This window comes from Brachycentrus maculatus, unplaced genomic scaffold, assembly GCF_059751285.1.
Source record: "Brachycentrus maculatus isolate JH-2025_06_01 unplaced genomic scaffold, ASM5975128v1 h1tg000086l, whole genome shotgun sequence".
In the NCBI taxonomy this organism is placed as follows: Eukaryota; Metazoa; Arthropoda; class Insecta; order Trichoptera; family Brachycentridae; genus Brachycentrus; species Brachycentrus maculatus.
The window spans coordinates 2,278,004-2,303,223 of NW_028280840.1; the positions used below are offsets into that span (position 1 = coordinate 2,278,004).

The 25,220-nt window shown below is 28.3% G+C and overlaps 1 protein-coding gene across 1 annotated transcript in view; it reads left to right on the forward strand.

The window, feature by feature from the left end:
• The first annotated feature begins 1,129 nt into the window (after positions 1–1,129).
• The window catches only part of LOC148310876 (trissin receptor-like), a 91,408-nt gene continuing 67,317 nt past the window's right edge, over positions 1,130–25,220 (forward strand). Inside the window, exon 1 of the mRNA XM_088257632.1 lies at positions 1,130–1,392. The gene's annotated coding sequence lies outside the window, so the exon portion shown is untranslated. The remainder of the gene's footprint in view (positions 1,393–25,220) is intronic.

Consider the following 25,220-nt stretch of genomic DNA (forward strand, 5'->3'; position numbering starts at 1 on the left):
CAAATCACAAGGGGAGAAAACCTTTAACTATTTTCTTTAAAATTATATTCACACTTTGGCTAAGTCTGAACAAATGGAAAATCAAGAAAAACAATAGCACACGATACCGATATGTTTAATTTCACATTGTATGTGGATTTACAATATTTTGTCAGCTCATAAGAAACATGCTGTCCGCATTTGCAATAGATGGCACTACCATTGTATAAAAACAGTAGGTAATTCAATAAATTAAAAAAAAATCACCGGTCGTAGGTAAAAACAACTGTCGCAGTATTCAACATTCAAAGCTTTAACAGATTAAAGATTTTGAAAAAACAAATATCCAAATTTTTATTTTAAATGAAAAGTAAAACCACGAGCATATTTAATTGATACGTTGCGTCAAATTTCAAACCTTAATTAGTAAACAATGATTTGGACACGTAAGAATATTTTGTAAATATATTGAGAAGGAAAAATGCATTTTATTTTAAAACTGCCAAAATTAAATAAAATTTACGTACAAAATCTTCGGGAAGCTAGTATGTACATATTTATATATTTTGCAAGTATATATTTTGTTTTTTTTTTAAGAGAAATATTTGTGTTTTTATTGTTAACACAAATATTTCAATTAAATACTATTTCTGTGAGCCTATGCGGCTCGTTATTAGAAAAAGGTATCTAATTGTGGTAGTGGGTTCGAACCGAGAAACTCTGACTTAAGAGTCCGCGACACTAACCACGGGACCACAACCCGACACTATTAACAATTCGATTATTTCAAGGGGCAGTTCTTGTTTAAGAGCAAAGAGTTTAATATTTTTAAATCGTTTATATATTTTTTAATTTGTAACAAAAACCTATTTATAATAATTTTAAAAAATAAGCGTATTTCCTTAAGCGGTCAGTAAATGTACTGTTTACCCTACAAATCGTTTATTCCTACACAAGTGCTTTTAAAATAAACTTAGAAAACACGTAACACTAAAGAATTGACCCGTGAACTGCAATAACGGCCTTATGGAAAGTTATTGCAACGCTTTGTGACGCGCAGCGTTTCCCATAAGATTGGGTAAACGTCGCGGCGACTATCGCGAGGGCGTCAGTATAACACGGGCGTCGCGTAGCTGAACACGGTTCATACATTCTCGGACCACTCGACAAATTCGCACAGCGCAACCGCACTACAACCTTCTTTCAAACTTCTCTCGCGTATATTTGCACAACGAAACATTTTCAAGTTTTAAGCGACTTGTTATTTTAACAACTTTTGGAAATAGTTACAATTTAAATAAAATACCCATATTTATCAAGCATTCAATTACAAACGTTTATCTTACTGTAATTTACATACTTATAAAAGACATATTATACGTATTTTTGAAGTGATGCAATACAGGAATACTGGTAAAAAAACTTTCGTACTTCAATACTCGTATATCAATATCTTATGTTTACTTTATTAAATTTACTCCAAAACAATTTAATTGAAAAAATGAATATTATTCCTCGCCGTGAATTTATTGTTAAGCATTCAACAGATGAATATTAAATTTACAAATAAAGACACTTAAAAAAAATAATACTTTAAAATCTTTTTCATGCTTTCAATTTATTTTACATTATGTTATACAATAACTATTTTTCGTTCATCTGCATAGTGTAGCAGTTCACGCATTTGGCTACTATGCGGAAGGAACCAGGTTCGATTCCTAATGGTTTGAAAAGGAATAAGCGTGCTTTCACAGAAATATTTATTTATTTATAATCACCTGGACTGGTGCCTGAACCTCAATAGTGATAAGATTGCCTTCATATAATTAACGATCAACTAAATATTTGGTCAATTCAATGTAGAGCTTTATGCAACAGTTAGTTAGGATACCGGTCAGTAGTAGTAATAATAGAAATGCATTGCCTGTTTTTTTTATTCATTCGCTAAAAGGGGATTATGTTGATTATTTTGAAGCAAAATTTTCTTCAATAAATTTAAAAAAATTCATATTCATACATAAATAAGAAGAAAAAATACAGCTACTTCCTTGGGTTGTTAAGTAGCGCCTGCGCGGAATGTTTATAATATAATGGACCAATATTTTAATAAAACTTTATGAAATTATACATTAAATATTCGGACCTCACATACAAATATGGGTTTTTTCTCAATAAAAAAATTTCTGCACCTCACCAATAGATATCTCTAGTGAAAATTCTAGTGATTCTTGTACAATGTTTCTAAATCGGATCATATATAAATAGAACTTCCAAGAATTTGAGTAGTGTGTTTGTCAATCAATTAGTGAATGTTGCACGCGTGGAAAGAGATCACATAAACCAGCCTATGATTGTCGTAAGCCCCTTTAATACCCAGATTTCTATATTCTTCTTCATCTATGTTAAGATGCCAAAAAATATAAGCCATGACACGCTGGACACTTGGCCTGCATCGTCCTTTTGATTTTCTCTTAGCAACGCGTGACATGTCGATAACCTATGTTATTCTCCCAACTTCTACATTTTCGATACGATCTCGGATAGGTTGGCATTGTACCCCTGAGGGAATTCCGAGCATTGTACATTTTATCGCTCTCTGCAGCATTTAAAGTTGCTAAATGAAGTGCTCAGTGATAACTAGAGTACCTGATTTTATGACCAATCGAATAATTATGTCATGCAAATAGTTTATTATTTATTGATTTTACGTTGACTTTAATGATTTGTATATTTAAAAAAAAACTGTTTTACAAGACCACTTTTGAGTTATATTAATGTAAACACCACTAGTTTCGATAACTACAAATGTTCTCATCAACAGGTAAAAATAACAATATTTTGTAAATATTTTTACCTCTTGATTTTATATTTATATAACATCTACATATTTAAAAAGATAGTTTGTATTTTCATTTGTTTATGAGAACATTTGTAATTCAGAAAACTAGATGTGTTTACATTAACAAGTTCAAAAGTGGATAAATACAATTTTAATTTTTTTTATTTTTCTATTTTAAATATAAATATTACTAATAAGTTTTTGGGATTATTTGTTTTCTACTCGATAAAAAAGGTTGATTTTTTTGGGGATCATTTACTGATCTGCAAAATTTCGACATCTTTTATATTGTTACGACAGTTTATTTTAATTCGAAAATGACATGTGGCAATAATTTTTTTTCATTGCAATGGCAGTGCCATCTGTTGGAAATAACAGCAACTCACGAAATACTTATCATCGCTCATGGCAGACACCATGTCTCTTGACATATCTGTTTTCTTAGCAATTGCATTTTTGTGTCAGAGGTTTTTATAACTTGACAAGTATTATGAAATTAAACGTATTAGAAACGTATGCTTTTATTTCAGGTGTTTTCCATTTTAATAAACTGAGTCACAGCAACGCGTAGCTAGGTAGGTTTTACACTTAGTGTATAAATAAAAAGAAAAACGGGATGAAAGGAATATATATAACGATAATAGAATTTTCAAAAACAAAAACAAAACAACAAAATATGCACCATAGCGCCATGATAGATTAAAAATAAAAATATTTTGCAAATCTTGTCTCGAAACCAGTTTTGTAGTTTGTTGCCTAACCTACTGTACCAATGGGATAAATCCATTTAAATTACTACCATTAAGATGTGTTCCCGGTAATCCACATAGCAATTTATTTTACAAAATAAATTGTGTGATTAGGTACCTGTAATTTCAGCACTAATTGATTTCAAGTCGGTTTGTACGGGGTGTCTCAAGATGTTTTTTAAATATTTAATTTCAAAAAAGTATAAACAAAATCAGGCCACAATGGATAGCACTCTGAACCGAATAACGCTGATTTTTATTTGGTATACTGAGTGGTTAAATCGAATAAGATATTATCTTACGGTGAGTCTAGTTATATACAAATAATAATAATAATTATGGCCAATTACAATTAACATTAATAATTATGGATAAGAGATCCAGAAAGGGTGGGTCTTGAGTTCTGGATAGATCTTAGATTTGGGGGTAAGTTCAAAGGGCTAAAGGTAATTTGGACGACGTTTTGGCTCCGATTGTCTGCTGACAGCTGATGTTGTTCCTGATCGAAGGGTTACCTGTCTTCCGGTAACTCAGGATAACAGAACTCTGAGATAAACACTGGTACCATTCCGTGAATTGAACAATACACTGTCCATCAAAGTCTGAAAAATATTCTGTGGTTTTATATTCTAGTTAGTGAACAGTTTGAACTCCATCATATAAGAAATTCGCTGAGCATTTTATTTTATTTTATTTATTAGATTCTTATAAAAAAAATAAGCTAATTATTTCAACAATTACTATGAAACAGATCCGTTAAATCACCTAAAAAATGATAATCCAGCTAGAAGGGTCGTTAATCTTTTTTGTTCTAATGCTTGTCGAATTCAGAGGTTAAATCTAAAGCTTTTTTTTAATATTCAACTAGGCTTAAAAAGTTGAGGCTGAAGGTTTTATAACCCAAAAAATATATTTAATAAAATTTTGTAAAAGAATTTCTTATTTGGAAAATTACGAGTTATATTTGATCTTAAGTATAAATCACGCATATCTTTTTCACGACATTGTAAATTGAGAGAACTGGTATAACTAGACTCTTAGTTATCTTTAACAAAGGAATTCTAATTCACAATTTGTGCGCGTTATCGGCAATGTGAATTATTGGCTTCGATCCAGACTATATTGGTGAAAATTAGCCTTTCATTACAGGATTCTACTCGCAGACAGAGACAAAGATATAAATAAGGAATAGAAGGTTTTTATATATAATTGTGCATATTTTTTTTGGATACAAAGTCTTCAGTACTCTATTTCAAATTTTCATTTTTTGGTTGATTAAGGTGTTGAATTTTTATATTTTCGAATATTTCAAAAAACACCATGTACAAGGAAGACAGAAGGAGAAATAGTAATTTGTATTCTATTAGCGTTGGTCGGTTTAAATACGTAGATTGGAAAGACGGTTTTCAGGTTTCAGAATGTGATATTGAATTCTTAAACGATTTTCTTATTTTATTGGAAAAAAAAACAATCAAATAATCTTTTGATTGCTTTAGCTTTGTTTTTTCTGTACGAACCAAATATAAACAAAAATAGAACTTCAATCACCTGAGGGTTTTTTAATGTATCAAACAACCATGTGTGTTCAAGGATATTCCCTAGTTTAGGCGTTACATTTTTTTATAATTATTTCCACGATTAACATACTAAAAATTATTTTTTTATTCGACACACATTTAAATAAAAATTGTATTTACTTAAATATAAATATTTAATATCTTGTCAATTTAAAAATAAAAGTTTTATAATCGTCCCTTTTACAATAAAATACAGCAGCAAAAGAATACCATAAAATATGTATACAGTAAGTTTGAAAAGCGATTCTTAAATCGTCATTATTATGACTTCCAGTTGCCATACAACGAAATAGGCACATACTTCTCATTTCAATTTCAATTTGAATGAACGACAAGCACGAAAGCGGAAAATTCATAACTGCTAGGGTGAACCATTTGCCAACATTTGTAACCGCTATCACATACCTAACAAAACTGTAACATACTCGTACAATGAAACATCCCGTTATGAGTATTTTCATACAGATATGCCTTATGTTTATCATTTAATATGTATATATATATATATATATATATATATATATATATATATATATATATATATATATATATATATATATATATATATATATATATATATATATATATATATATATATATATATATATATATATATATATATATATATATATATATATATATATATGTTTATAAATACATGCAAAATGTTGTTAGTAAACATTTCTTTTGATTAATATACGGATGAAATAGTCGTACAAATAACGAAGAAATATATTTATTTTAAAGAAAAAGTTCATTTTAAGACTGAATTCAACCCTTTTTATGCTTTTGTCCACTTAAATTACGAGACATGTAACAACCATTCAAAAATATTACCAACAAAACCACATTTTATAGAAACCCCTTTTCTTTTGTGATCCACCCTTAAAGGTTATATGATAAACCCTTTATCTGCATAGTACACAGATCATTATTATAATTTAATAGCTGTATCCCGTTCATTTTCATTTCTAAAATTCTCAAAAAAAAATACTGAAAAATTTCAAATGAAACCCTATGTAGGTTTCTGCGCTTTATGTATATTATCTGCTATTGAAGGGTAGTCAGAAAACCTTTGTCGTTTAATGGTTAGCAGATATCCGGATGCTTTTGTACTAAAATATTGATTAAAAACGGTATAATTCGGAAGTAATCGCCTTCCACCTCTGATATGATTGTTCCAATAAAACTGTTTTAATGCAGAGAAACCACGAATCATTCCGTTTCTTAATTTAGCAAAAAATTGAGAAAATAACGATGAAAAGATTATGAATCATCTATTAGTATCTGCAATCATACAAAAAAGTAAATAAATTTAACTCATGCTGTATAAAAATATTTGGTTCAACATTTCAGAATGTTATACTTCGCAAAATATCTAAATAAAGTAAAAGATTTGTTTAAAATTTGTGATAATAAAGGTGATTAAACATCTTACAATTCACTTTTCTTTCCTTTCCATTTAACCAGACAAAGTCACAGCAACGCGAGGACATATTCAGCTGGTATTAAATAAATAAAAGAGGTAAAATTACCATTTGCATAAAACATTGAGAATGCAAGCTTGCAATTATTACAAAAAATTTATAAAATTCTATTCTTCTGTTATTTTTTTCAGTTATTAATACACGCCAGACAAATGATTGATAACAGTTTTCTTAATAATTAATATTTATTTGTACTGTGGTTTGTAATTTTTTTTATATTATTATGTTCGGTTCAACTCTGATGGCGTTAGCTCTACAAAATGTTTCATTAATATTTCCAATATAAACTGTTGACATTGAATATTCATCCCGCCTGCTCACCCGATAGTATTTTAACTGCAGCAAAGCTATAAAATTATGGATATTTTAATGTCTTAGGTCATGAAAACATTTCCGAAGATTTGGATATTTTCCAGATAATCGAGATACTAAATAATTTTTAAAACAGTGTATCGGTTGGATGTTTTTTTAGCCTTCTGGATAATAACGCAAACGGATGTTTGGACTCCATTAATGATTGTATACGTAAACAAACGTAAGCAAATATATCCGATAACGCCTCGTATATGATAAAACCTTTAATGATATCTCATATGAATATTCACGGCGTGATACTCACGTTTAAAGTAAAATAAAATTAAAATGAGAATTACCTATTTTTCCTTTTTTAAAATAATTTAATGATAACGTGATTAATTAACTTACGTAGAATTTCTCTCTTTATTCATATTTTATTACGTTTCAATTTTGTTAAATTGTTTGATGAGTGGTTGAAGTAAGCAAATCCCGATTATTTTTTCCCTGCTTTTTAAAATGTATTTTTGCCTGTGTAAACAGTCTGTCATATTTTTTTTATGTAGGCTATGTCTATATAACACTGTAAAAAATATGACTTGTGATTTTTTACTCTTACATTTACGTAATATCATCCAGGACATAAAATTAACAAGATAGAATTGCGTCGATACGATACAGCGCCCTATGCATTGGTTTAGGGGGATTAGAATAATCATGACTGTTTCAAGAAAATATATATATATGTATATATATATATATATATATATGTATATATATATATATATATATATATATATATATATATATATACATATATATATATATATATATATATATATATATATATATATATATATATATATATATATATATATATATATATATATATATACATATATATACATATATATATATATATAAATATATATATATATATATACATATTTATATATATATATATATATATATATATATATATATATATATATATATATATATATATATATATATATATATATATATATATATATATATATATATATAAATATATATATATATATATATATATATATATATATATATATATATATATATATATAAATATTTATATATATATATATATATATATATATATATATATATATAAATATATATATATATATATATATATATATATATATATATAAATATTTATATATATATTTATTTATATATATATATATATATATATATATATATATATATATATATATATATATATATATATATATATATATATATATATATATATATTATATAAATATATATATATATATATATATATATATATATATATATATATATATATATATATAAATATATATATATATATATATATATATATATATATATATATATATATATATATATATATATATATATATATATATATATATATATATATATATATATAATATATATATATATATATATATATATATATATATATATATATATATTGAGTATAGTCTATAGTAAAATTAATGAGTTTCCAAGTTAATAAAAAAGCTGGGTTAAGTGGTTAAAAAATAATAAATACGAGTGTTTCCTCAGAAAATAAAGTATTGTACATGTATGTTTTTGAGAATTTAACAAAGAACAAATACTCTTACACAAAGGAAGAGTACATACTTCGTTAACGACAGTTTAATTATTAACCTTTACTACATGAAAATGGAAATTAATTCATACAAAGTGAACAGTAATTTACCTAGTGAGACAGGCATAAAAAAACGCTTTATGAAGGCATAAAGCTGTCCATTATGAAAATTAACTAGCCGACTTTGCGAAAACTGTTTTTTTAATGCGTTATTCCTGTTATCCTTCTTCCTGGCTCCATCTCAGATCGTTAGATCTCCTCGTTATCAGGTTGTGGGTCCTTCTATCATTAACAACGTCACATAATATGTTTGTGTATATGTGTATTTTTTTTTTTTTAATGAAAGCAACTACGACAGTTTAGCGTGATCGAATTTACGCGCAACGTGTGCACGCACCGATCAAGAGCACCGATCCGAAAAAAGATGGACAAAAGCACAAGCCAATCGTCGTCTTAAAACGCTAACTGACGTGCCGGACGGTAAAATTCAGTGAAATTCCGTGTAGTGGACAAACGCCCTAACGGTAATACTCGTACCGTGCGTCTCACAGAAAACGCCTCATTTTAACGCCCTCGTGGACAAACCTCAGCTAGGCGCGTGTTGTCGCAAAACAATATCTTTCGTGCGCGTGGGGTCTCGCAGTCGGTGACTGTCGGTATTATTTTGATCGTAAACGTTACAAACATATTTTCAACGCGAAAGTAATCAATTTTCAAATGGCAGCAGTAGCTTAACGACCCGTGGCTAAGAAAATAGTCCTTTAAATTAATGGATAAATAAGTATTAATTAAGCTGTATATCCAACTGTAATATAATTAAAAAAACAATGAGATTATTTTAAAAGTGTATATTATTTTCAAAGTCAGGTAGATATATCAATCTTTCTTATTTAATTACATTAATCCTTCCCTCCTGCGTTACATAATATATACTTAAGGAATATTTCGTAGAATATCATCGTGACGATTTGTCTTATAAGATACACAACTCAGTTACTAAGACATGAGCTCATTAATAAGTTACGTGAGTGATTCCTTACATTATCCCTTAACGTTTTAGTCAACTAATAGAAAAAATTCAAAGGTCGTTTTACGATGTTGTGAATATTTTGTAGCTTCGTGAGTTTTATTTAAGGTACTAAGTAATCTCTCTTGATCTGGGATCTTAAGAAATACATACGGTTTGCGTAAAGTATCGTTTAAAAATACAGTAAAACAATATTTAACTTTTATCCGAAGATCGAATACCGTGATTTCAATCACGGATGTTCTATCTGGTACAAAACTTACGGAATCGACTAGTTTATTATTCCTGGAAGAAAACGTACATCGAAGTTCCACAACAAAGTTTTATGCGGTCCTTATTTCAAAATAGCTCAAGGCATAAACGTATTAGTAATAATTTATGGGCAGCAAATTAATATTTTATTTTTTAAACAAATAATTGTTACATTTTTGTTATGATTATAATTAATATTTAAAACATATAACGATTAACAGTTCAGATTCTTAAATCGAAAAATGAGATACACAATTCTTCAAAAGATACAGGCAACGTAAGAAAATGACGTTCTCCATTTTAAGAAAGGAGGAGGATCAGTAGATGGAAAGAATTAAAACTGCAATGACTAGGTTACTCGGTGTTGCATACCCGTACAGCGATTAGCATATGCAAATTGGACTCTTGTGTACGGAGTGTTGAGTCACCGGGGAAAGAAAACAAATACACAAAGCAATTTTTCAAAGGGTAGAGAGATATTTGGACCACCATGTGTATTATACCTAAAATGTAACATTATAAGGCAATTTTATTACTCTTCTTTATATTTGTTCCTCACCTTATAGCCTTCACCAGTTCATCGAATGGCGTATCTTGCCTATATACGATACCCTTTTATGTTTTTGACCGTCATATTGAGGACATTTCTATACTTTTACAGAAAAATCAATAGCTCGTGTAAATAATCTATAAAATTTATATATAAATAGTATATTAAATATCATGCCATATCGGTTTCAGAGGAGAAAACCTCTTTTCGGAACTTGCAAAATATAATAATTGTATTGAATATTTTATTTTATTTAGTAAAACTAATAAAAATTAATCACAAATCTATATCTTGTGTTTTCGATAAAAAAATATTTAATAAGAAACAATAAGAAAGGTATTGAAAAAACCCTTACATGACAAGGTAGTAAAAAAGTTTTTTTGTTTTTCAGCTATATGCTAGAATGTTTTCATAAGTCTAATTTAAAAATAAATTTAAAAACCAAATGAACGGTTACAATTTTGATATGATAAAACAATCAAAAATGTTAGAGGTCAAAATAAAGGAATGGGTCATGATGATAATGGAATGATCAAGAGTTAATTTTATGAAAATTGATAAATGTTTTTATTCTTAATTCGTCTCTCTTTTTTGTATGTTTGTATATAAGGTTAAAATGGTTTTAAAATGTTTTTAAAAAGAACTCCACCGACAAGACACACAATGTGGCTTGGTGGATCTCTGCAAAAAATATATATATATATATTAAAAATTTTGATTTAAATAAATGTATTCAAATAAAAAATAAAAAATAAATGTTTAAATCAATTCAAATCTGTTTTACTATCATTTATTACAAATCTACGCTTTGGTGCATTGTATTTATTTAAATATTTGACTGCATAAATGTTTGGTGGAATTTGATTGTGACTAATTTTAGGCGTTCAAATATCAAAGCTTAATTGAATTATGTAGGATTTACACACCAATATGCCAACGCTAGAGCTTAATCCTAATTACACGGAGGATTTGAGCGTAGATTATGTTCATGAATCTACATTATGTACATTTACAGCTCGTAGTAATAAAAAACATCGTTGTATTTTTACACTGTATAGTTGTATTCATTTTGACTACTTTACTTACTTTTACTTACAATTTGATTTACGAAAAATTTAAAATGTGCTTTATATGAAGCGAAAAATTGGCACTGTATTAATAAAAACGCTTCAATTTCTTCTTTATAATTTCAGACCATTAAATTTTTACATCTTTTTATCATTCGATAAATATAATCATGTAAAAAATACAATATAGATGGATTGGCAAAAAACATTTAAAAAATACTTTAATGTGTTTTTCTTCTTTACTTGTTGTAAAATTTATATCTAGCATTTACAATTTAAAATATCAATGTCTGTGAAATTGAGACTATTTGTTGGAATCAATATTTTGCGATCACAGTAAAATTCAAAACCGAAAGATAAAATGTCATAATTGCTTTATACCTCTCCCCCAAATACCTATTCTAACGTGACCGGAGATAAAGAAGACATTTTTTATGAAAAAAAATACAGAAAAGAAGTTTTATATTTGCGGTCTGTCGGCAGGTAATATGCATAAAACATGATGAAAACGATCCCAATTTTCTAATACATAAAGTGTGTTCAAAAATTCGTATTTCAAAACACCATTATTTCATTAATTCTTAAGCTACCTATGTTATAGGAATATATTATCAATAATGTGACAATAATAATATATTTAAATATAATTAATCATATCACTGTAAAAAATTAATTAACAAAAGTAATTATTTCACTGAAATTTGATAATCCCATTTTATTTAAACAACTGAATTATTCTTTAAACTAAAGCTGCTTTCCCGGATAAAGTTCATTTTTTAAATAAAAGAGCTTTCATTTCTTAGAATCGAGATAATTTAGAATTATCCGTAAAGATTCTTCTTAAAAAGGAAAAGGTGAAACCCATAATTTAAGAATATAAAAATAAGGGTAACAAGGGTTAATCACATAAGAGATTTTGAAAACGTGAATATTTTGAATATGCTATCGATCTAAAACCAGAAAAAAAAATTTACCGCAGTTTATACGCCATTTAATCTAAATATTTCAATATTTAATTATTAACTTGATACAGAGTATAGAAGACATAGTAGCAGTCATATTAGTAAGCGACATCCACATTAATTTACTGGACTCTTGGGATAATCTGTTTTGACTCATGAAAACATGCTGGACTCACATAACATGACAAGATGCATAAAGTATACAACAATGGAAGCTGTTACACAACAGGCTACAACTAGCTCGTGTTCATATCACATTTACGTGTTTCAGTGAGTGTGTATTGGTTGAGGAATGTGTTCCCCAGAAAACAGCAAGCTAAAAAAAACGACATTTACGCATCTCGGAAAAGTTATGGATATTAATATGAAAAAATACAATGGCATCTCATTTTAAAGGAAACTTAACCATTTTTTCCGTAAGTATCATTTCCGGCTGTCCTATCGACTATTACTTGAGAGTAATCGTCTTTGCCTTGGGCAACTTTAAACAGTATATTTCGGAACGAAGAAATTTGTTTTCTGCTCACACCTCATCGATATTCTATTATGCCTTTTATCCCAATTACTTATTTTATTTAGTTTTGTTTTTGTTACTACTACTATTACTAGTTACAATTTGTTTTTTTTTTCCTTTTACAAACTTGATGAAAATAATATAATGTTGTAAAAAAATAACAATTCTTACAAGCAACATCAGATGGGTTGGTGAATATCCTTAAAATTGATTCTTTAAATAAGTTACCAAAATTTAAAAAAAAGTGACGCTAAAAATAATAATAATAAAAATAATAAAACTTTAAAAACTATTTTATTTATTTTTTAAATAATTTATTGCCTTCGGAACTTCCGTATATACTGGATACTGCCATCACTGAATATCTCTATACCTACATACTATCATATCAAAGTGATTTTAAAAGACAGATCTGAAGACAGGATTTTGTGATATCCGTGTTTTGTTTAACTGTACCAAAATAAACAATATGAGAAAATTTAGGAGGATAAAAAAAATAAAAATGGAATAAACAGATTTTTGTATTAAAATTTCAAATTAGGTTAGTTAATTTAGTAATTCTCTATTCTTGTATAAAATCAGATAATAAAAAAAAACATTACCTTCCTAGATTCATGACGTTATACATGATTTATAGGTACGTTTCTTATTTTCTTCCTGCTGCATAGTTCCGTAGAGAAACTTACTCAAAACTAAGTTTAAGCAGCTCTGTACTTTAAAACTCGTGCTTTATTATACGTAATAAAACTGAACGGTCAATTTTCTTACTCTATTGAGAATGTTGATAAGGGTGTGTCATCTTTGTTAATTCTCAAATTCTGCGACCGAAAAAAGTGATTATTGGAAAATATTTCTTTTAAATCCGTATAAATAAAAATTCGTTTAAAAATTACTGAAAAATACATTATAAATTTTTATAAATTATTTATGTTGTTCATCTTTTTAAGTTTAGATTTTATAATGGATAAATCAAAATAATTCAGTTAAGATCAAAAATAAAACACCAGACCACCTACAAAAAATTTAATTCTTCTGTTTTTGCTTTAAAACGTGACACTCTAATGTTAAGATAATTTTAAAGATAAGTAAATTTTATGGTAAATCTTTTACCTTACATTCTGATTTATGAGAATCACGTTCACAGAAATCTGACATATATGTGAGGCAATATAAATACATTTTGAGACAAATATCTTCAAATCTACACAAACATGGACATAATCCAGATGAGGTTACCGTAAAAAAACAAAGGAAGATCGTTAATCTCTGTACATCGCAGAACAATAAAGAAATAAAAATAAAAATCCACAATTTTTGAAGAAAGATAATCTTCATTTCAAAAAATATGTGTAACCATTTTCTATTGAAAGGTGTGATATAATATATTTTTTAAAGAAAATGTGCTTTTTTATTTATTTATAAATAACATAAAAACATTAATAAGAACTTTGTTTGCTTGAAGTTTGAAATTAAATAATGAATAAATAAAAATATTTTTCTTTTTTTTTAAATCTTCATTTTCAAGAGAATTATTGACAATTTCTCGCCCTTGAATAAATTTAACCATATTCAAAATATTGTTTATTAAAAACTGGACAAAATCAAACTATGTAGAATAACCAAAAGAATGTCTAATTTTTCCGAATAGACATTTAACATTCAGAATGAATGTCGCGTGTAACATGAAAGGGTTTTTACAGTTTATTCCCAAGAGTATGTCTAGATATCGCTTATCTAAACAGATTCCTAAGAAGAAAATAAATCATATACTCAGCCTTGGAACTCGTATATTTTATATGTACGTGTTCCAAGGCTGAGTTAGGGATAATTGAAAAAAATAAGAAAGAGACATGTGGAGCGAATTGATTACGAGAGCATGGCTAAGAGAATAAATTGAGATGTGAATGGAAGAACTAAAAAGACGGCCAAGAAGGACTTAATCAGTCAGAACCTAGAATCTGGTATTGTCTTAAAAGTCTACATAACTGGAGAGCAGTATGACTAGAAGTATGGGTGTACAGGAAGCTAAGTGTTTGTCAAAACGAGTGTGGCGTTCCATCATCTCTGCCTATCCCTTCAGAAATGGCTTAATCGTAATAGTAATATTAACAGTAGAAGTTCGAAAAAATCAGGTAAAATGGTGAGCCAGAGCGAGGTTCATCTTGTTCCTTATATTTCACACAAAATGTGGTAACCACATCTATTTCACGCATTCTGTAAAGTCACCTCCTCCTTACCACTGAAATTCTTTCTACAAGTTTTCCCGGCTTACTTCATACATAGAAGTAAAAAAAAAAAAAATCTTTGTAAACCGTCTCTCCACTGCTACGTAGGACGTAGGCCTCTTCTTGTCTCAATTTGGTCTAATCTATTTCATTCTCTTTCTAGCTGAAATAACTTAAGAACCCCTAATTTTGTATTATTTCTCATTCAACAAAGTTGATTCCATCTCAGCCACCTTATACCTTTCTTATATTATGGTTTAGTAGGAGCTCGTACTTCAGCCCGCCGATTTCGTGATCCAGGTCACTCTGCTACCTTTTGATGGTACTTGGGAATTCTCTACCATTGTGGAGCATTTCCAGTAGAGTGCCGTTTGTGATTAAGTCCGTCTGTGACGTTTTGAAAATTCATATACATGTTCACATTTTTATTTTAACTGTTAAACGTTCAATTAATTTTGAGATTTCGTCGCTTTTATTGTGTACTTAAATCCTGAAATAATGCCCATAACATTCTACGATTATCGTTGAAGTATTCATTCCGCTGAGTTCGCCGTCTTTGTTCGTTAGTAAGGTTAAAGGTAATGCCTGTATTCAATGTGTAATTATTCTAAACCCAGACGGTTAGCACCTTGATAGGTCATATTACTTATGAATACTGAACATTCCTGTCAGCAAATGGTTAAAATGTTCGAAGCATGTGACCGAGTCGGAATTTTGACGAGTATGTCCATTTACCCTCATTAACTATTGTATCAAGTGTAACCTCTGAGTATAGGAAGGTCTTATGAAATATAACTTTTTCTTCTAAGAAGAAGACATCTTTACTTTTATATATATATATATATATATATATATATATATATATATATATATATATATATATATATATATATATATATATATATATATATATATATTTATATATATATATATATATATATATATATGTATATATATATATATATATATATATATATATATATATATATATATATATATATATATATATATATATATATATATATGTATATATATATATATATATATATATATATAAATATATATATTTATATACATATATATATGTATATGTTTATATATTTATATATGTTTATATATATATATATATATATATATATATATATATATATATATATATATATATATATATATATATATATATATATATATATATATATATATATTATATTCTCATACTATTATTATTTTAATCCTCATATTATTTCACCAAATTAATGTAAACTCGATAAATAATGTTTTTTTAAATCTAGTGACGTAGTTCTTTTGCGACCTTTGATGTGATTATACCTTTCCGTATACAATTGTTATGAAGAATAATTATTTCGCAATAATTCACTACACATCTGGATCGCTTCCATTCGCGCGATATCGCTTGTCATTCCTTCCATCCTTTAACATCTTGTTAGTTTGACAGGTGACGGGTTTATAGCCTCGCATTCTAGCCTTGTTTATGCGATCGATTATTTTTAAATTCCCAGCCAAGTACCCCATACAATAGATCTCACTCCTGCGCAAAATGGACGGTTTAGTTTACAAACAGAATTGAGATTTACATTACGTGCTGAAAGCCGTTTACAGATAAGCCAATTACCGCGTTCAAAGAAATCTCCGTTGAAATAGAACCACCAGCTGTACCTCTATTCCGATTTTTCAATAAATCGAACATCTGACACCTATCGCGTATAATACACTCCTGAATGGATTAATCGGTTCATAATGTCCGAGTATTTAAATTTACACTGCACTTAATATGTAATGAAAAATAATATTTACCAAGACATATATTTGAAATCAGTGCTCCGCAAACTTTTTCTATTCAAGGTACACCACCTTCCAAATTAAGAAATTTCAGAGGTGCAGATTCACCATATTATGGTAACATATTTTACATGCTATGTTTAATGCGAAATATTAGCCTACTTAACTGAGCACAGGCAACCAAAATTTGGAGTATTTGTGTCAAAATTTGGAGTAACATATTTAAAATATTATGTTTAATGCCAAATGTAATCCTACCTCTGAGCACAGGCAATCAAAATGTGGAGCAATTGTGTTATTTTCACAAAACAAGACTTTTTTCCACGGCACATCAACTTATCACCACGGTACACAGTGTGCCGTGGCACACACTTTGCAGAACAATGGTTTAAATCACTCGTATACGAGTGGAAGCTTTATAAAAAATATTTAAAAAGTACAGAGTAGTATATTTCGGAAGCCGTAAAAAAATAGTAAAGTTAATAATGATTCACACTATGAAATGATTCATTATCATAAACGCTTAATGAAAGTAATATAATTAAATTTTATATCCATAATATTTTCCGGTGTGTCCAAATCCTAGCTCACAATATGATATATGTTCCAAAAAATTGAGTAATGTGGTTGTGAATCACATTATCATATATCAAGGGTGCAAATTCCAGGAGTGTAAACTATTCACTTAACCAGCCTAAGACATGTCATAAGCCCTGTAAACTTTTATATTCTTTTTCATCTATATTGTAATTTTAAAACGTAATATTTTGAATCGAAGAAAAATATTTTTATTTGAAACACTTTGGAATTTCATGGAGGAATGGTATAATCTCAGGAATAAGGGTGTATTTCAATCAACTTTATGTTTGTTGAGATGTCAAAATGTACATTTACATTTATTTGAAAAAATCTTAATTACTCAACTGAAATTGTTATTCTGGTATTATTCTACAAATAGCTTTGCTTGTGTCTGATTAAACTAAAAGAATGAATAAAGAAAGCAAATATATATTTGTAATATGTTCAATTTCATAGTGCTTGTGTAGATATACAATATTTTTGAATCTGTCAAGAATTACACTATTTCCTATGAGCATTTTTTTATATTGCGTGTGTGTTTTTACATTCAACAGATGGAGCTTTCATTGCTGTCAAAATAAATTATTAAAATAATTCATGTTTTTACCTATCACAGGTGTAAAAAAAACATCACAAGTATACGATAACACGCGCGCATTCAAATACATCTTTCTGTTAAAATTTCAAAGTAATTGGTGAATGAAAAATGTTTCAAAATTGTAAATATTGTATTTTCTATTCAAATATGCAATATGTGTCACATAACCAAAACACTAGCTTTCTGCTTAAAGTTATTAAATCGGGAAAAAATATCCTTACTGATATTTATGTGACACTAAATAATTAAAAATTATTACTTAACCGTTAAAAAACGGTGTTTAAATGGGTTTATCCGTAATTTACCGATCATTATAAAGGTGTCGAGAAATAAATCTTGTACCGTTTTTTTTACTGTTTGAAAAAATAATTTGTAGAAATAAAACATGAATGTCGACTATTTGGACTGTTACAGCTGTGACGTTTTGAAAAGAATTAATGGTTTTTCATTTATTATCCCGCTTGTGTAACCCTTGATAATGGACGCAGGAATGAGCCAGATAAATACATTCTTTCAAAGAATTTTGGATAATTTATTTAGCGCCATTTTCACAAAATACTACATCAAGGGTGTTTCGCTGTGACAGTAATTAAATGATCATTATTAATTTATGGACAAAACAAAAATTAAGTGGAGTGGGATATTATTTTATCTTTGAATAATGCGTTGGATTGCCTAGTCAAATTTGTCTCATCTGACACATCTGCCCATAGTTCGTTATGGTTGAAAAGCCACCGAGCCACTTTAAACACATTCGAAAAATATTGAAAATAAGATAGTGTATATTCTAAGTAATTATTTAAAAACATAAAACTTCACATGCAAAACAAAATGAAATTCCTACTTCAACTAAATCCTGTGTTAATTACATAAATAAATTTAAAACAAATTAACATTTTTTCGTTTATTTTTTTATATTACCGGCAGCTAGAACAATATATAAATAATCACGTTTTTGTACTTTCGAATATAAAAAAAATACTGTTCAATTAGAAAGAGTGCCTCTTGTATGAATAGTTCAATTTTTAGAACAACAAAAGCCTGTTGAATTACTGTAAACATGGTTTATTTCAAAATACACCAAAGTAACAGAATAAAGCTATAAGTATACGTAAAATTAGTACCATCACAATCTTATAAAATATAAATAAAATTTGCATTGAAAAGGCCTAGTTGAAACATATCAATATGTTTTTCTCAGCTTTTAAAGGTGTTATTTATAATTTAATCATTTGTTTGTAAATTCTGCGATGAATGTTAGTGAGTAGTTTTATATGATCAAGACTTATTAGACTCAAGAACTTAGTAGACTCAAAAAATCTTTGTTTGATTGAAAATTAATACATAAATTAAAATGGAGTTCTACAAATTAAACGCCAAATCAATAAATGATCAATATACAATGGTCCTACTTCTTAATAATGGTTTACTGAAAATAGTAAATTTCCTTTCATCACGTATTATTCAAAAGCTTCTTTTGTCAAAAAGATTATCTTAATGATTATAAGCTTAGAGAAATAATACACCCTTTAGAAAGCTTCCTATTTGATCATCCCGTTAATTTATACCTTCTATCTCGACAAGACCATCTAAAATACTTCAAAGTATTGTACTCGCTTTTATAGCTAGTTGTTTGGAAGAAAATGTTTCTCAGTGATAAGCTCTCCAATTTTCCAAATCCTATTCAGTTTTACCGTTACATTGCTATCAATTATAACAAAAAATATTAAATACCACAATTTTCACTTCAATTTAATAGATGGGCACATTATTTATTTTGAAAAAAAAAATTAACCCGGTATAAAAGTTTAAGAGACCAAATAATTTCATGAGAAGAGAAAAGGGAAGTCTACAAAGATCACGACCTACAGTCGGCTGACTTAAGCGATCACTTTATACTCATTATGACTTCCCATGTTTTTAAACATACATATCACAAAACATATTTAAAGTTTATTTTTAATTATCCACATTCTTCTTAGAATTTGATTAGGAAAATAGTTATGTTGATAGGTGAACCTTACACTGGTGTATATGGTGATCACTTAAGTCAGAGAATGATAGGTTAAAACCCCGTACGACTTACATTTTCCCTTCGAATTTTATATCTGTGAGATATCTACGAGTATAATAAATCTTGATCCCATGGTAATAAATCCGGAATAAGTATTCTTGCAAAAAAACATATCCATAAGAAACACAATATTTTAAGTGTGTTCAAATAGTATAACTGCATAAAAATACGAAATCATGTTTTCAGGCGTTTCCCAACATGTAAAATAATCCATTTAGAATAAATAAAAGATTTCTCAATCCAACCATAAATGGCTCCAGTGAACTTACATGTACAGTGTCATGAGATCAATGATATATGTAGGGGTTCCAATAATTTGAGTAGGGTGATTATCAATCATGTATAGAATGATGAATGCTGCACATGTGCAAAATGATCATTTAACCAGCCTCTACATTATTCTTTATCTATGTTGAGATAAAAAAAATGTGTTGAAAATAAAGTAAAAACCCTGGTAGGTTTTTGTACGTTAGTTTTGAGGTGAATATTTTTCCAATGAGCAAAATTTTCATTAAAACAGATTGATTTTTGTTTTGACAATATAAATATAATTACAATAACGTCAAACTGATTGACAGCCCTCTAAGATATTTCAATCAAACGTCAAACATAATTGATAGGTACTACCAACGCGTTCATGGGCATCACAAAAATAGCTTTACACTGAACTAATAACTGGCATCCGTAACCAGATTACAATATTGGTTTTTAAACAACAGCTTTTATCGCCAGGATTTTATTTACATAATATCGATATATCCAACGTAACTTTACAAGAGTAACAATATTTTTTAAATATATTGAATGATCGAATATTTTCAAAATTGTAATAACTGGACTTAAGTGTAACTTTTATTTTTCCAACTTCCATTACTAGTGTCAGCTACACAAGGCATTCAATTGCGTCACGTCGGTCACCGGAGGCTGAGACTTTGTACCTTAAATTGACTTTATATGACAATATAAGGTACAAAGTGTCAGCCTCCGGTGACCAACGAAACGCAATTGAAATGCCTTGTGTCGGCCACCGGTAGCTGACATTGGCAGTCCAAATGTTAAGGTGTCTTAACTTGATTTGAAACATGTATCGTTCTTCCCTTTTCTTATGAAAGAAGATAGAAATCTAAGCATCCCAGGGCTCAAAAATCCATCTTCTTTTATTAAAAGGGGATGAACCATACATGTTTAATATCGTACGTTGAGATACCTTTAAATAGACATCTCATCCGTAGGGTGAATAATCCAGTGTCCAATATAATAAATTATATAAATATTGGAAACTTTTATCACTACAACTTCAGTCAACCCATTTTTTTCAGAAAAATCGATATTTTTGTACCTAGATATAAAAATGAATGTTATATTTAAAAATAAAAAGTAAAATAAAATATTTTTTTTTTTATATTTAATCTTCTTTTCTTCTGTTTGATGTAGGTGCAGGCCTTGTGGCCTGTTTTTAAGAGGGATTAGCCTCCTGCGATGTCGATGCTTAGTTGTCGATCCATCTCTTTGATGGTCTGTCCGGGAGTCATCTACCTTGGGGTAGGCCGTACAGTGCGATGTTAGGGAGTCTGGATGGTTCCATTCTCTTCACATGCGCATACCATTATCTCCTTCATTTTGCTCCTCCCAAAAAAGACGATATGTATGTACTGGTAAATAGGATCGTGAACAAAAAATGACGGCTACTACACCACGGATTGAATTATGCACAAAAATGACATTCAGATCATTTGAAATATTAATACTAAATTTGCATTTAGAAAATTTACTATTATAACCATTACGATCGTGTTTAAAAAAAATCTTTGTACCCAAAAAAAAAGAATACAGCATGAAATTGATGTTGTGTTAAGTTAGTCATTAATTATATTAAGGCAAGGAAATCAGTCTTTCGTTTTTGATATAGTCTAGAATAATATTTTATAAATATTATAAGAAAAAAAAATTCAACTACAAAATAACGTAAATTTAGAACTTAAACCTTAAATTATTATAAATTCATGTTAAGTCTAAAACTTGAAAGAAGGTGATACAAAAAACAATTGATGAAAATATGATTCAATTGTAATATAAAACTATCGAATGTATCGGATGAATCGAATGACAAATAAAGAAGTATATGATCATCGAAAAACTCATCAATTATTGTCTTCAATCAAGCGAAGAAAAGAAGATTACCTGGAATATTCACGAGAGATATTATATATTATAATCTAGACCAGTTTGTTTAAAAAATAATTATAAGTTATAGTAAAGGGCAAAGAGATATTGCCGTTATTTTCCACATACCGTAGATAACGTGTGAACCACACCACGCCGGATAAAGACGATAAATAGTAACCATTTATTTTGATATTATAGATGTCCCTTTAATTTTATTGAATTCAGTTCTCTGTAATATATGATTGAACATTTTCATAAAATATAATACCTCGTACAAAAAGTTCAATACTGATTGGTGGGATAGTCAGTGGTCATCTCGATTAATTCAACGAATCACTGCCGTTCCTTTATCTTCCGTTCCGTTCTAAGATCAAAAGTATTTTGCCACCGTCCATTTTTCAACTTAAGTAATCTTGACATACGTATAGCGGCTTACACGACACGTAATAATATATTTTATAAATGCTTATGCCTCAGCAAAATTCTTAAATGCGATGTCGGAAATATGAAGCAAAATCGCTTAAACCATTTATCTGACTTCCGACGCGTCATATTCAATTTATATTACAATGACAAACTCGTGTCGAATCAATATTGAGTTTTTCTTTACATGAATATTTGTCGGTACCTTGATATATTATTGGATGATTATTTCATTCTTCTCATTCGTGAAAAATAACAAAACATTCATCTTAGTACCTACACAGCACAAAGTACGAGAAAAACAAAACATGATGTTAATAATATTCAAGAGCATATATTATGTTACGATTTTCCACTAAAAGCTAAGAGGTGTATGTATATATTAATGAAGGAAAGTGCAGATATGCATATTAAAGTAAACATCTGTTGCGGATACATATTTGATAATGTGTTTGATACGTAATATAATGGATAGATAATAACTTCCATCGCATTTCATATTAACAGAAAAATGACGATAAAAAACACGTCAAAAATCTATATTCTGTTAAGAAAATTCAAAGTTTTGCAAAATCTATTTGTGGATTAGAACAATTGTCTTGGGAAATTTGTGCCTTTATGTAATAGCTCAAAATAAATCATGGAATTGGAAAAAGCTTTCTTTAGAAAGTAGACTGCAGTTGAAATGTATTGCATGTATGACAGTTAAAATAGATTTTGACATAATTTAGTTTTTATTTCAACTTCTGTTAATTTCTCTTTTTCAAACTATTTTTCCAAGTAATGTCAAAAATTAACTACAAAATTGGCTTATGAATAAGTAAACTATGTTCAAATATTCTTTTTTATGGTTTTAAATTAACACTACTCAAAAAACCCTATAAAGTTTTTTTTAATTTTATAATTGCAATATGCTTGTTTTCCTGATTTACATTTAACGAGTGCTTTTCAATGAAAACAAATTTAGTGTTGTCATTTTTAGTGTGTTTTGTGGTACCTGGAAATATTCAATGAATTTAGAGATCAAAAATGTATTAAGTCATTAAAAAAGGGTCAACAAATAAAAGATAATTAATTTCATCACCATCTGAACTGCATTATATTACACATATTTTTATGGTTTATAAGTCATAACCTTACGTCTTAATAGTTAATATAAAATAAAGGACTCTTGTCATACGTTAAGTCTCGTAAATCTTAACCAGCAGAAAAGCAAGTATATCAAAGACAATATAGCAAATATTTCAGAGATAGGTACTAATATAAAACAATGTAGGAAATCTCATTATGTTTGACGTTGACAGTTACGTTCGTTTTGGGGTTTTTTATACGTGATTCCTGAGCGCCGGTGATTTATTGAGGAATTTTATAATTTTTACCGGATGTTGGCAGGATACAGGGGTTGGGAATCGGAATAATTGGGAATTGGTGAGAGTTTTTTTTTATATAGACTACTCGTTAAAAGTAAAAGCTTAAGTCTATTTTGAAATTTTGCAAAATAGCATAAGATTATAATTTATTGATTTTAAACAAATATCGATTTATATATCACTGCACTGGATCATATAAACGCAGTATTATCTTAATCGTTAACACAAGAAAGAAAGGCGATTGGTCCTCCACTTCAACATAGAGTTCAAAAACTATCTCTTCTTCATATTATTTATTAATCTGGCATGAAATTTGCGGAATAATGTGATGATTTTTATGCGCAAATAAAAATGAAATACTTTTATAAGACCATTTTTGAGTATATGAATATAAATACGACTAGTTTTGAGAACTACAGATATTCTCATCAAAAGGTGAAAATACAAAATGTTGTATTTCAACGTGTTTTATTATTATACTTGAATTGAAAAAACATAAAGGGAATCTGAATAATACAAGTCGTCTTAAATACAAAATGTATTTTATAATTGCTGATGAAAACATTTGTGATTCTTGAAACTAGCCACGTTTTCATAAGAGAGATATTATACAAATGTTTCATTTTGTTATTAAAATATTTCTATGTAACTTACTGAAGGTATGCCATAAAATTGTAGTTTTGACGAAAACTGCTGATGGATACGAATGCATATTAGTTCATACACGACCTACCCAAATGAATTGCTTTTTCTTAGCTACAGCTATGACCGTAGTTTACTGCATCTGTCGTCTTATTTCTATTATATATTGCCTTTAAAATAAACCCACCTCACGACTAAAATTTTGACACGAAGCTGTTCTGGGCCTTTGTAGGATGCCATGTTTCACATCCATTTTAGAGGCAATGTAATTATATAAGCATTGAATATGCGGTATCTGGTATCAATAACATAGTTTTCATAATTTCAAACAAAGATTTCAAGAATGTTGATAATTTTCACAAAAATTATTTTCTCTCTAGTTTAAAAAAAAAACTAAACGTTAC